General features: G+C 45.0%; 1 protein-coding gene across 7 annotated transcripts in view; it reads right to left on the reverse strand.

The window, feature by feature from the left end:
• The window catches only part of PHF6 (PHD finger protein 6), a 38,157-nt gene extending 32,104 nt beyond the window's left edge, over nucleotides 1-6,053 (reverse strand). For 2 of the 7 annotated variants that reach the window (XR_012160634.1, XM_073358496.1), the window contains exon 1: nucleotides 5,866-6,052. The gene's annotated coding sequence lies outside the window, so the exon portion shown is untranslated. Of the gene's footprint in view, nucleotides 1-527; nucleotides 568-2,290; nucleotides 2,376-5,351; nucleotides 5,812-5,865 lie in introns of those variants that run through there. The other 5 variants (XM_073358498.1, XM_073358499.1, XM_073358501.1 and 2 more) reach the window with 5 other exon arrangements.
• Nucleotides 6,054-13,173: the final 7,120 nt, after the last annotated feature.

Raw genomic sequence — 13,173 nt, forward strand, 5'->3', positions numbered from 1 at the left:
AGACGTATTTCCCAAAATCTTTAAGAATGTGGCAACAGGATATATAATGGTCCCTAAAGTAAGAGAAGTAATAAAATTTATACAAATGTAAAGGCTGAGAGAGGGGAGGGGAAGGGGGAAAATGAAAAATATAACTAGTACAGGAATCATTTAGGAAATCCTGATGCAATATTGTCTCTCGTTCCATTTATTCATTCATTCCAGAAGCACACTGCACAGGGAGAGCTTTACCTTAGCATACAATAAAACCCATTCTACTGAACTCCTTTAGAATCAGCAATAAAAAAAACTGGGCTACCATCCATAAAAACTAATAAGTATTGAATTTAAAAATACTCATCTTCAGCTTTACAAATATGAGTAACTGTCCTTATGAGATGAGAAGATAAAATGTTACCATTTTAGGTATTACACAGATACAATGTGGCTAGTTAAAGTCACGAACAAAGTTTTAGAGGTGAATATTTGTGACTAATATGCTGTAATAGAAACCCTTTAAGATCCAGGGTTGTTTTTCGCAATCTTACCCTAATCCTTAATATGTGCATGACAACAGCTGTTCTTATCCTAAGAAAAGTAATTTAAAATTAAACTCCACATAAATCACATGCTTGTAAAACATAAAAAGTAACAGTTAAAAATACAACACCAAGGCCCCAGTTCAGCAATGAGATTCACATAGGTGGATCCACTTCAATGAGGCTTCATACATGAATCTGTCTATGTGGATCTCATTACAAATTGGATGTTTTAGGGCCCAAACATTCAAGAATACACACTTTTTGGACCCATTTTAAAGTTGAGGTTTGCGTCCATTCACCTTTACATCTCTAAAGGAACAAACGTGCTATAATTTATATAATTAAATGGTCTAATTTAGAGACCCTAAGTAGTATGCTTGTTTACTGCTTTTCCTCTTTGAAGATCTGGGTCTCAGTATCGTTCTGGTCACATATGCAATGAATATGGGTTTCTCAGCCTTCGTCTCCAGTAGACGCCCATCTAAATCAGGAAGACCATTACATAGTTCAGAACTTCTGCTAAAAAGAGGTCCTTGGCTACAGTGGCTGAGGCGTCATAGGTCAGGATTGAGTTGCAATGGTACAACTGACTGGTGAAATTTGTCTAGTCCAACTCTGCATGGTTCTTGAAAGTGCTACAAGTTTCTCACTTTCCTAGCCACTAATATCACTCCCTATTTTTATAACAGAAATAGGAGGAACACTTAAGTTTATATACCTCTGTACAGAATAGAGTTAATGAAGATCCTTTTAATTCTCATGTGGTGTTATTCACAAATTTTCATAGATATAATTTAAAAACATTTTTTCTTGCCATGCTAATACAAGATTCGTATATCAAAATGTAAATGTATGTCTTATCTCTAGTGCTTGTTCTTTTTACTGTTTCATTTACTTCCATTTTTAAGTATAAAGCAATATACTAGATTGGTGACATACTTGTAACAAGAATGCACATATTCTAGATCTAGCTCATTTACACACAAAAAGAGTGCCATGTGAATAAATGAGTCACACCCTTTTGCAGTGGCAACAGAGAGCCCTTAAACGTTAAGCACAAAAAAGTACTTACTATATTCTTCTAAAGAGAAATCAAAATAAGATAACTCTGCACTCCATTTATTAAACAGAAAGAATGGCTGGCTTTTGAAGAAAGTAAAGAGAGACTTCCAAAATGTTCTTTAATTCTTTAAAATCTAAATGAGATTTTGGAAGCAGGGAAAAGGGCTTCAGAAGAACAGTAGGAAACTATATAAAAAGATTTTTTGTTCTTAGGTCACATTCAAAAGCTTCACATAAATCATGCAATAATGGGCTGAAATACTGTAACAATTTAAAATGCAAGAACAACTTCTGTTTTGATAATTAATATTACAGTAGTTATATATACACACACGTACAAGAGGCTATATGCATGCACTGTGGATTAGATTTAATTTGACTTTTCTTTTTTTTCAGATTTCATTGAATTTTTCTTACTTTATTTTCTTATTCAGGAACTAACTCTTGTGTCAACAACAATGACAGTCCTAATAAAAGTAACTTAAGACATTTAAAGTCAAATTCTGTCCTTGGATGTGTGTTCACAAAGTCCCATTGACTAAAACAGGAGTTATACACACAATCATATGGAGAATTTGGCTTTAGGTATGTCAATCACTCCTGCTGCTACATCAATAGACTCTCCCTTTTAATCTCTGAATGGCAAACTATAAGATTTTGGAAGATTTGAATAATTCATAACCACGAAAGTCAAAATGATTGCTCACTTTAATATTTTGCTTCTTGGAAGTTACTGATAAAGAAATATGTTCACAGGTCACTTGGCCTTCAGCATTATGTTGTACAGTGCATCTAAGACACACACATATAATAAGATACACGGTTAATAGGGTATGCATGTACCATTGTTTATATTACCTCACTCCTTGAAGTAATTTTGTATTTTTTACAACTTAGAAAATGATGGTAATGTGTGCTCCATTGAGCAGGTCCCTGTTAGCATAGCAATGAAAAGATGCAATTAACTGGCTGAAATTGTGTTTTGGCATGATTATTCAAATACAGATATTTTTAAAATGCAAGTACAACTAAAAAGCAAAGATTAGGTCAGAAAGGAAACACATTCCTATCAAAATCAGATTTGATTATTCCCAAAGCATTTTTAAAGGAAACCTAAAAACGCTCTCTAATTGTGCTTTTTGTTTGCACGTGTTTTCTGTATACCTAGGCATTTGTACATTATTTATACATTGTTAACGCTTGCAAAAGAAATTGATTAGTACCAGAAGTATTTTATCCATACTATTGACTTTAAGTTACATTTGTTCACCCATGATGTATATTAATGCATTTTCATCACCTATGACAATCTGGTATGGACTGGAAATTCTTTCCTTCATATCATAGGGTGCACATGGCATCCTGTTCACATGTATATATTTTTTCATAAATTCACATCACAAACCACCATGGCTTGCAGTGAATGTATATTAACATAGGTTAAGAATGAGTAAGCTACTTAGTACAGAAAAATTGCTAGGTTTAGATTTTCGATAAGACTACTTACAAATAACAAATGTATCTGACAGCATTTCAGAAGAGCAGAAACCTTTATATTTAGCTCTATTTTAACTAATTTACATTTTCTGAAGACAGTTAGAACCAATTGCCCTGCCACATTACAGATCCATCATCCTGAATGCAAACATTTAAAATCTTGCCATTTAATTTCTTATTGAAAATAGTTTATGTCTAATCCAGATTACTGACTAAACACCAACCTACTTCTCACTCGACCAAAACAGGCACAACTCAAAATCGGCAAAATATTCTTCCAATCCACTTTTTAAAATAAACTATAAACTGGGTTGTTTTTTTTTAAAAAAAAACATGTGACGTGTACACATATCATTGGACTGAAACAGTAGTCGCCAAGTTTCAGTCAGAAGCAAGATTTACAATTATGCTATAAACCCTGTAAACAGAGCTATATCATAGAAACATTGACTATGGACATCTGTACCAGTAACAGTAACCTATTTAAAAGAGACAAATGAGTCTTTTTTTTGGAGCTGTACTGACAATACAATACTAAAATCATGTCAGTATCTTCCAAGATCCTATCTAAAGGGGTACCTAATTTCACAATAAAATCTCCTATAAAATGAAAAAAAAACGGAGTACTTGTGGCACCTTAGAGACTAACCAATTTATTTGAGCATAAGCTTTTGTGAGCTAGAGCTCACTTCATCGGATGCATACTGTGAAAATACAGAAGATGATGTTTTTATACACACACACCATGAAAAAATGAAAGCTGTGATAAGAGATTCTCAGCTACAAAAAAGGATTCTTTTTGTAATTCTCTCTTCAGAATTTGTTCATCTGTGCAGTTTGATGCATATTAAGACAGTACTCAAGGTCATCTTTTCCTTCTTGATATCTTTTTTATTTTTATAAGAGTTTTTCACACAAACTATGTTAAGCCCTGCACTCTAGTTTTATTGCCATCTTCTATAGGACTAATTCTAAATGCACAACTAACAGGCATACTCCTTGTCCTCATATGAAATCTTGCAAAAAATATATGAGTTTAGGAGCTTGAATTCATAACTTGGCTAGACACTAAAAATCATTATCTTAATAAAGACGCTCAATTTACCACTTATTACAACAATCTGGAACTCACTAACCCCTCCTTTCGTCCTATGTCTTCAAGGATGTTAACAGGCCACTTTGCCTTGAATGGTCCCTTAGAATATATGCTAATGACTTATAGTAAACTATCTGTTCGATCTTGCATTTAGCTGTGACACTGAGTACCTTTCCCAGACCTGAGGAAGAGCTCTGTGTATCTTGAAATCTTGCCTCTCTCAGCCAAACAGAAGCTGGTCCAATAAAAGATATTCCCTCATCCATCTAGTCTCTCCAATACTCAACATCTCTCAGGAAAAAACAAGGAGGGCACTTTCTCAATATATGAAACATTACTCAGCACTGAGGGAGGAAAAGATAGATAAGAAAGGAAGTTCAAGAGCTTTTCTTCATGCTCTATTTATTAGCTAAAGTCAGGCCCAAGCTTGCTATTTCTTACATAGAATACTGGATTACAGTTTATATGCAAGGCTCTCTACAGTAAAGTTTAATTGTTTTGCTAAAACCTCTGGATTCTTCAGGATTAGAGGTGCTATGCAAACACAGGATTGTTTGGGTTTTTGTTTTAAAAAAACATGTAACAGAATTTGAGACATGGGACAAGCACAAGAGAAACATGCCTAGACATTTTTCATTTAAACTTGTTAGAAAAGGGATTTTGGATACTTTCAGATGAAAAAAAATAAATATTTAGGCAAGTATTTTTACAAGTGACTGGTGATTCTGGGTACTCAACCTGAAGTACTTTAAAGGGGCCTAATCTTCAGAAAATGCAGATTACCGTTCCCCTGCCAATCAAGCCTCTTTAAAGTATCTACTTGAACAATGAGCACCCAAAATCATTAAGCACATGAAAATCTTGGTTTTAACGCATATGCAAACAAGATTTGTTAGCCTCTAAGGTGCCACAAGTCCTCCTTTTCTTTTTGAAGATTTTCCATGTACCTCATACCTAGCGAAAACACCGAAGGCTGGTGTAACAAGCCTGCAGCAGATAATTTGGATTTACTTTCAGGAAAGTCTGGGATTCCCACCCATGAAGGGGGCGTGGAGGGTTTGATCGAGCCATGATGCGGGGCATCCACCTCACAGGAGGAGGGTTCAACCCTGGCTTGAATAGTTTGGTGGGGCAGGCAGCTGAGTGGGGTCCCCCCTCTCAGAAGGGAGAATTACCTCTGCCGTAGCTTGCAGTGTCCCTGGGGTGGGATTCTCACGCGGAAATCGATCCCGACGGCTCCCTGCAAGGCAGGGGCGCTTCCCAGCTGGATTATTAACGCCAGGAGAAGACGGGGGGGGGGCCCTGAGAGACGGGAGAACAGTCTAGGCTTGGAGGGAAATGGCCCCCAGTTTTGGGGCTCCCCTTACAACACGGGCACGAATCCCACCGGGCGCAGGGGGGACCGCTGGGCCCTTCGGGCGCTACCCCGGGACGGGCTGGGGTCCGCCCCTCCAGAAGGGCGAGCCCCCCGCCGGGCTTGGGCGGCTGTTCCCCGGTTAGGCCGGCGCCTCAGGCCTGAGCCCCGGCGGCCCCCCCCAAGCTGCAGGGGCGCTCGGCGGGGCGGGCTGGGGGGGGGTCTCTCCTCAGGCGGAGGGGCCGGGCAGGGGCTCCCCCGCCACCCGCCCGCAGGCGGCTGGGCCAGCGCCGCCCTCAAGGCAGGCTCGCTCGCTCGCTCGCTCGCTCACTCACCCAGGTAGGCGGGGCGCCGGGGAACAAGGACTCGGGGGCCCCGCGCCGCTGGGCACTCAGAACCGCTCGCTCGCTCGCGCTGGGACCTTCCCTTTCATTCGGGGCAGGGGACGCTGCGCCGCCGCCGCCGCCGCACGCACGCACGCACGTCTTCGCGCTGGCGCCAAGACGTCACGGCGTTCCAACCGGCGCGTGATTGGTGCACGAGGCTGCGAGGCGCGGCCGAGGAGAACTGGTCCCGGAGCGGCCTGCGGTGGCCACGCAGGCGCACACGAGCATCCGAAGTCGTCGGCTGCGGAGAGGGCGGTGGGGGGAGCGCGCGCACAAGGGAACCCGCGCGTGCGCAGCTCTCCCTGACAGCTGGCGGGGATGGGGAAAATGGAGAACCCGCGCGTGCGTAGAATGCCTTTTGGGTACAAGGAGGGTGACCCGCGCATGCGTACAGATCATTTTGAAGGCTGCTGTGGGTAGAATGAACTGGAGGTTGGGAGGCTGCGCGTGCGCATGGCGGAGCTGGCTCTGCAGAAGGGCTGGAGGGCCTAGTCCCCTCATGCACCGGAGGTGGGCCTTGCTTGTGGCACTCACACCACCAGACTCCCTTAGGGCCTCAGGGCAGGGGCTGTGCTCTTCCTGGGTACAGTTACTTGTAGGGCCTGTGCCAGGTGCTGTACAAACACAGAACAAAAAGGCAGCCCCTGCCTCAAGGAGTTCACAACCTGCCACCCACCATGGCTCTTGTGTCACCTGCTGCTGCTAGTTACATTAACACAATAGCTTTGCTTAGTGACAGATCCATTGTCTCAGGACACAGCCCACCCAACTCTTAAAACCGTGTCTAGAGGGAAAATCTGCTTGCCTTGCCCGCTTCCTGTTCTGTTGGTAACACGGTCTAATACTGGGTAAAGGTTTTATTTCCATCTCCAGTCAATAGCTATCAAAAAAAAACCCAACACATAGCTGAGGTCCATCAAACTTGCACTCTGATGCAAACCCTTAACAGTGACCTCAAAACACTCTTGCATCAACAGATCAGCACATTTAATGATCACATTTCCTGGGTATTTGGGAAGTTATTCTGCATTAACATTGCTGAGGTTGCCACTAAGATTTGGTCATAGAGTGCAAACCTGAATGAAGCTGGAATAATATTTTTTAGTATTTGGGTCACCTGTGTCTGCCCCTGTGAAGCCTACCTTCAGACTTGCCAACATATGACAAACAAGTGAAATGAAGTATGCTTCACACGATAATACACAGATTATAGTAGTTTTTAGGTTAAAAAAGATGTTTTCTTACTGGATCCCCCACTGTGGGCTGTTAACAGGGTTTAACCCTGGCGTTTGAGACTCAGATCAGTACACTTGAACTACAGGAGTAATTACTAGTACGTGAACTATCTCCTAGAGGACTTGATACACTTTCAGTGGGTTGGTTGCACAGCTATTTGTTAGTAGTAGAATGGAGGTCAGGAATCCTAGGGGCAGATCCACAGCTGGTGTACATTGCATTGAAGTCAATGGAACCATGACAGTTTACACCAGCTGAGGATCTGGCCCCTGGACTCTAACCCTGGCTCTGGGAGGACAACATGGTGTAGTAGTGGTTAGAGATAAGAGAACCAAAGCACCTACATATGGATGAATTGATCTGAAAGGCAACATAGCTAAAAGTCAGGCCTAACCCCCTTCAGGGCTTGTCTTCAAGGCAAAGGTTAGCTCAAGTTACTCCATTTGAGCTAGCCACCTGGAGTGAGAGAATCCACACTGCAAAGCTACACAGAGTGATTGGATTAGAAACACAAATGTGCTAACAGGTCACAGCCAGTAGCTACATCCTCACTGCACTGCTAGCTTGGGCATCAGCAGCACTCAAACTTCAGTCCATATCCCTTGACAGACCAGCTAGCTTGAGTTTGAAGCACCACTTCACTTGAGCTGGAGATGTTTGTGTGTAGACAGGAGTCAGAGTGGGGTGACACCCAAATTATACATTGAGCTGACATTACAGTTGATACAAGACCTCAGAAACTTGAGCTGTATTCCCAATTTATTATTAATAATCATGTTTACTACCATAGTGCTTAAGGGACCAACCTAGAATGGGGTCCCATTGTGCTAAGTCAGTGGTAGGCAACCAGCAGCCCACTGGCCACATGCAGCCCATCAGGTAATCCGACTGTGGGCCATGAGACATTTTCCGATGAACTGACCTGTAGCTCACGAAAGCTTATGCTCAAATAAATTGGTTAGTCTCTAAGGTGCCACTAGTACTCCTTTTCTCTTTGCGAATACAGACTAACACGGTTGCTACTCTGAAACTCATTTTGCTGACATTGACCATCTACAGGCACGCCCTCCCACCCAGCTCCCAGTGGCTGCGGTTCCCCATTCCTGACCAATGGAGACGATTGTGAGGGAGGAGCAGGAAGAGGGTTGGAGCAAACAGCCAATCAACACAGGGCAGAGAAAGTGCATTCAAAACCATTATTGTTCTAAATAGCACAAGTGGAGTAATGTGTAAGACAAAGATCAGATCCCAGAAGGTTACCCATTTTTGCTAAAAGAGATTTAAAAGAGATGAAACACCCCATGGATTTCCTAATGCAGCATTCTGTCAGATCCATAGGCATTAAGATCGGTGATCTCTCGCTCTCAGACCTTGACTATGCAGATGGTGTTCTTCTTCTAGTACGAAGCCCTGACAGCAGAGGCGGATTAGAGATTTGTGGGGCCTTGGGCCAGAGCAAGTGGGGGCCCCTCCCCATCCCTTCCACCTGCAATCCCTCCCCTAAGCCCCACCCCACACTCCTGCTTGGGAAACAAGGTTGGGGCACGGGGACTTCCCCTGCCTGCCCGGCGCTCCTGTGGGGCAGTGGGGTCAGGGAGTGGGGTCAAAGCATGGGGGCTTCCTCACTCCACCCACCCGGCACTCCTACCAAGGAGCAGGGTCAGGGCACGGGGGCTTGCCCTGCCTCACACACCCTGCACTCCTACCAGGAAGTGGGGTTGTGGCGCAGGAGCTTCCCCTACTCCTGTCAGGAGTGCCAAGCGGGCAGAGCAGGTCAGGGCACGAGGGTGCCTCAATTAGCCAGGGCCCCTGGGCACGGGCCCCATTGACCCAGTGGCTAAACTGCCACTGCCTGACAGATTTTGCAAGGCACTCCAGCAAATGGAGGAGTCAGCTAAGGTTGGCCTCCACATTTTGCAGTAAAGGACAAAGCTGCAAAATCTAGGATCAGGTCCACCCTAAGGATGTAAATATTGGTTTAAAAAGTTAACCGGTTAAATGATTAAAATTATATTGTTTAACTGGTTAATCATTAACCGGGGTCACTCCGGCTGGCCTGGTGCAGCGGAGGCTGGGGCTGGGGTCCTGCCGCATCTGCAGGGCTGGGGTACGGCTGGCACGGCCAGGGCTGTACTGGCCTGCCCGCTGCGGCCAAGGCTGGGGTTCCACTGGCATGGCACAGCCACAGCTGGGGTCCCACTGGCACAGCGTGGCTGAGGGCAGTCGAGCCTGCCCGGCATGGATGGGTCTGGGGTCCTGCCGGCCCGGCCAGGGCTGGGGTTGCTCTTGCCCAGCGCAGCCATTTTTTTGTTTTGCATTGATATTATCCCTGTAAAGTTCCATGATATTATTCCTAATTACTCACTCCTTTTTTGAAATGTACATCATTCACTGGGGTTTCTGTTTATCGTCTGCCTACAGACTTTGTTTTACTTTGAGATTCAGTTCTTCTTCAGAGCAAAGACCAAGTTTGTTTTCTGCCTTTTTACAGGCCTTTCTCTGATTTTATGAGGGAAGAGACCCACAGTACGTGTTTGGTTCAACTTATTTAATGGTGTTATTCTTTTCCAAAGAGAGAAGGAGAAGCAGTAAATTAATTTTGCTGGGCAAGAGGGGAATCTGAGGCAAACTCAAACTGCTGCTTTGGTTTTGGGTGTGAGCCTGGAATTCCAAAATGCATGGAAGATGGATAGAGACTATCCTAGAGCACAGGTTAATTCTCCATGGGAAGGCTTTCGACAGAGACCCATATGACATTTTCACAAGCAAACTGGGAAAATGTGGTCTAGATGAAATTACTGTAAAGTGGGTTCACAGCTGATTGAAAGACCATACTCAAAAAATAGTTATGAATGGTTCCCTGTCAAAATGGGAGGGCGTATCTAGTGGGGTCCCACAGCGGTCTGTCACTATTCAATATTTTTATTAATTACTTGTATAATGGAGTGGAGAGTATGCTTATAAAATTTGCAGGTGACAAACTGGGAGGGATTGCATGTATTTTGAAGGACGGGATTAGTATTCAAAATGACCATGACAAATTGGAGAATTGGTCTGAATTCAACAAGATGAAATTCAAGGAAGAAAAAACCCCAAATGCACAACTACAAAATGGGGAATAACTGGCCAGGTGGTAGTACTGCTGAAAAGAATCTGAGGGTTATAGTGGATCATAAATTGAATATGCGTCAACAATGCAATGTAGTTGCAAAAAAGTCTAATATGATGCTGGTGTGTATTAATAAGACATGGGAGGCAATTGTCTGCTCTATTCAGCACTGGTGAGGCCTCTGCTGAGTACCGTGTCCAATGCTTGGTGCCACACTTTAGGAAAGATGTGGACAAATTGGAGAGTCCAGAGGTGAGCAACAAAAATACTAAAACATTTACAAAACCAGACCTATGATATGAGGAAAGCCTAAAAAACAACAACAAAACACTGAGCACGTTTAATCTTGAGAAAAGAAGCCTGAGGGGGGACCTGATAACAATTTTCAAATATGTAAAGGTCTGTTATAAAGAGGACTGTGATCAGTTGTTCTCCCTGTCCACTGAAGGCAGGACAAGAAGTAGTAGGTCTGATCTGCAGCAAGGAAGATTGAGGTTTTCTAACTATTAGGGTATGTCTACACTACGGAATAAGGTCGAATTTATAGAAGTCGGTTTTTTAGAAATCGGTTTTATATATTCGAGTGTGTGTGTCCCCACAGAAAATGCTCTAAGTGCATTAAGTGCATTAACTTGGCGGAGCGCTTCCACAGTACCGAGGCTAGAGTCGACTTCCGGAGCGTTGCACTGTGGGTAGCTATCCCACAGTTCCCGCAGTCTCCGCTGCCCATTGGAATTCTGGGTTGAGATCCCAATGCCTGATGGGGCTAAAACATTGTCGCGGGTGGTTCTGGGTACATATCGTCAGGCCCCCGTTCCCTCCCTCCCTCCGTGAAAGCAAGGGCAGACAATCATTTCGCGCCTTTTTTCCTGAGTTACCTGTGCAGACGCCATACCACGGCAAGCATGGAGCCCGCTCAGGTAACCGTCACCCTATGTCTCCTGGGTGCTGGCAGACGCGGTACGGCATTGCTACACAGTAGCAGCAACCCCTTGCCTTGTGGCAGCAGACGGTACAGTACGACTGGTAGCCGTCATCGTCATGTCCGAGGTGCTCCTGGCCACGTCGGCTGGGAGCGCCTGGGCAGACATGGGCGCAGGGACTAAATTTGGAATGACTTGACCAGGTCATTCTCTTTAGTCCTGCAGTCAGTCCTATTGAACCGTCTTATGGTGAGCGGGCAGGCGATACGGACTGCTAGCAGTCCTATTGTACCATCTTTTGCCGAGCAGCCATGGGATGTGGATGGCATGCAGTCCTTCTGCACCGTCTGCTGCCAGCCAAAGATGTAAAAGATAGATGGAGTGGATCAAAACAAGAAATAGACCAGATTTGTTTTGTACTCATTTGCTTCCCCCCCTCCCCTGTCTAGGGGACTCATTCTTCTAGGTCACACTGCAGTCACTCACAGAGAAGGTACAGCGAGGTAAATCTAGCCATGTATCAATCAGAGGCCAGGCTAACCTTCTTGTTCCAATAAGGACAATAACTTAGGTGCACCATTTCTTATTGGAACCCTCCGTGAAGTCCTGCCTGAAATACTCCTTGATGTAAAGCCACCCCCTTTGTTGATTTTAGCTCCCTGAAGCCAACCCTGTAAGCCGTGTCCTCAGTCGCCCCTCCCGGCGTCAGAGCAACGGCAAACAATCGGGCATCTGAGAGTGCTGTCCAGAGCAGTCACAATGGAGCACTCTGATGGGGCTAAAACATTGTCGCGGGTGGTTCTGGGTACGTATCGTCAGGCCCCCATTCCCTCCCTCCCTCCGTGAAAGCAAGGGCAGACAATCATTTCGCGCCTTTTTTCCTGAGTTACCTGTGCAGACGCCATACCACGGCAAGCATGGAGCCCGCTCAGGTAACTGTCACCCTATGTCTCCTGGGTGCTGGCAGACGCGGTACGGCTTTGCTGTACAGTAGCAGCAACCCATTGCCTTGTGGCAGCAGACGGTGCAATACGACTGGTAGTCGTCCTCGTCGTGTCCGAGGTGCTCCTGGCCACGTCGGCTGGGAGCGCCTGGGCAGACATGGGCGCAGGGACTAAATTTGGAGTGACTTGACCAGGTCATTCTCTTTAGTCCTGCAGTCAGTCCTATTGAACCGTCTTATGGTGAGCGGGCAGGCGATACAGACTGCTAGCAGTCGTACTGTACCATCTTCTTCCAGGCAGGCAAGAGATGAGGATGGCTAGTAGTCGTATTGTACCATCTTCTGCCGAGCAGCCATGAGATGTGGATGGCATGCAGTCCTTCTGCACCGTCTGCTGCCAGCCAAAGATGTAAAAGATAGATGGAGTGGGTCAAAACAAGAAATAGACCAGATTTGTTTTGTACTCATTTGCCTCCTCCCCTGTCTAGGGGACTCATTCCTCTAGGTCACACTGCAGTCACTCACAGAGAAGGTGCAGCGAGGTAAATCTAGCCATGTATCAATCAGAGGCCAGGCTAACCTCCTTGTTCCAATAAGAACGATAACTTAGGTGCACCATTTCTTATTGGAACCCTCCGTGAAGTCCTGCCTGAAATACTCCTTGATGTAAAGACACCCCCTTTGTTGATTTTAGCTCCCTGAAGCCAACCCTGTAAGCCATGTTGTCAGTCGCCCCTCCCTCCGTCAGAGCAACGGCAGACAATCGTTCCGCGCCTTTTTTCTGTGCGGACGCCATACCAAGGCAAGCATGGAGGCCGCTCAGCTCACTTTGGCAATTAGGAGCACATTAAACACCACACGCATTATCCAGCAGTATATGCAGCACCAGAACCTGGCAAAGCGATACCGGGCGAGCAGGCGACGTCAGCGCGGTCACGTGAGTGATCAGGACATGGACACAGATTTCTCTGAAAGCATGGGCCCTGCCAATGCATGCATCATGGTGCTAATGGGGCAGGTTCATGCTGTGGAACGCCGATTCTGGG

The sequence above is a fragment of the Lepidochelys kempii genome, chromosome 9, assembly GCF_965140265.1.
Source record: "Lepidochelys kempii isolate rLepKem1 chromosome 9, rLepKem1.hap2, whole genome shotgun sequence".
In the NCBI taxonomy this organism is placed as follows: domain Eukaryota; kingdom Metazoa; phylum Chordata; order Testudines; family Cheloniidae; genus Lepidochelys; species Lepidochelys kempii.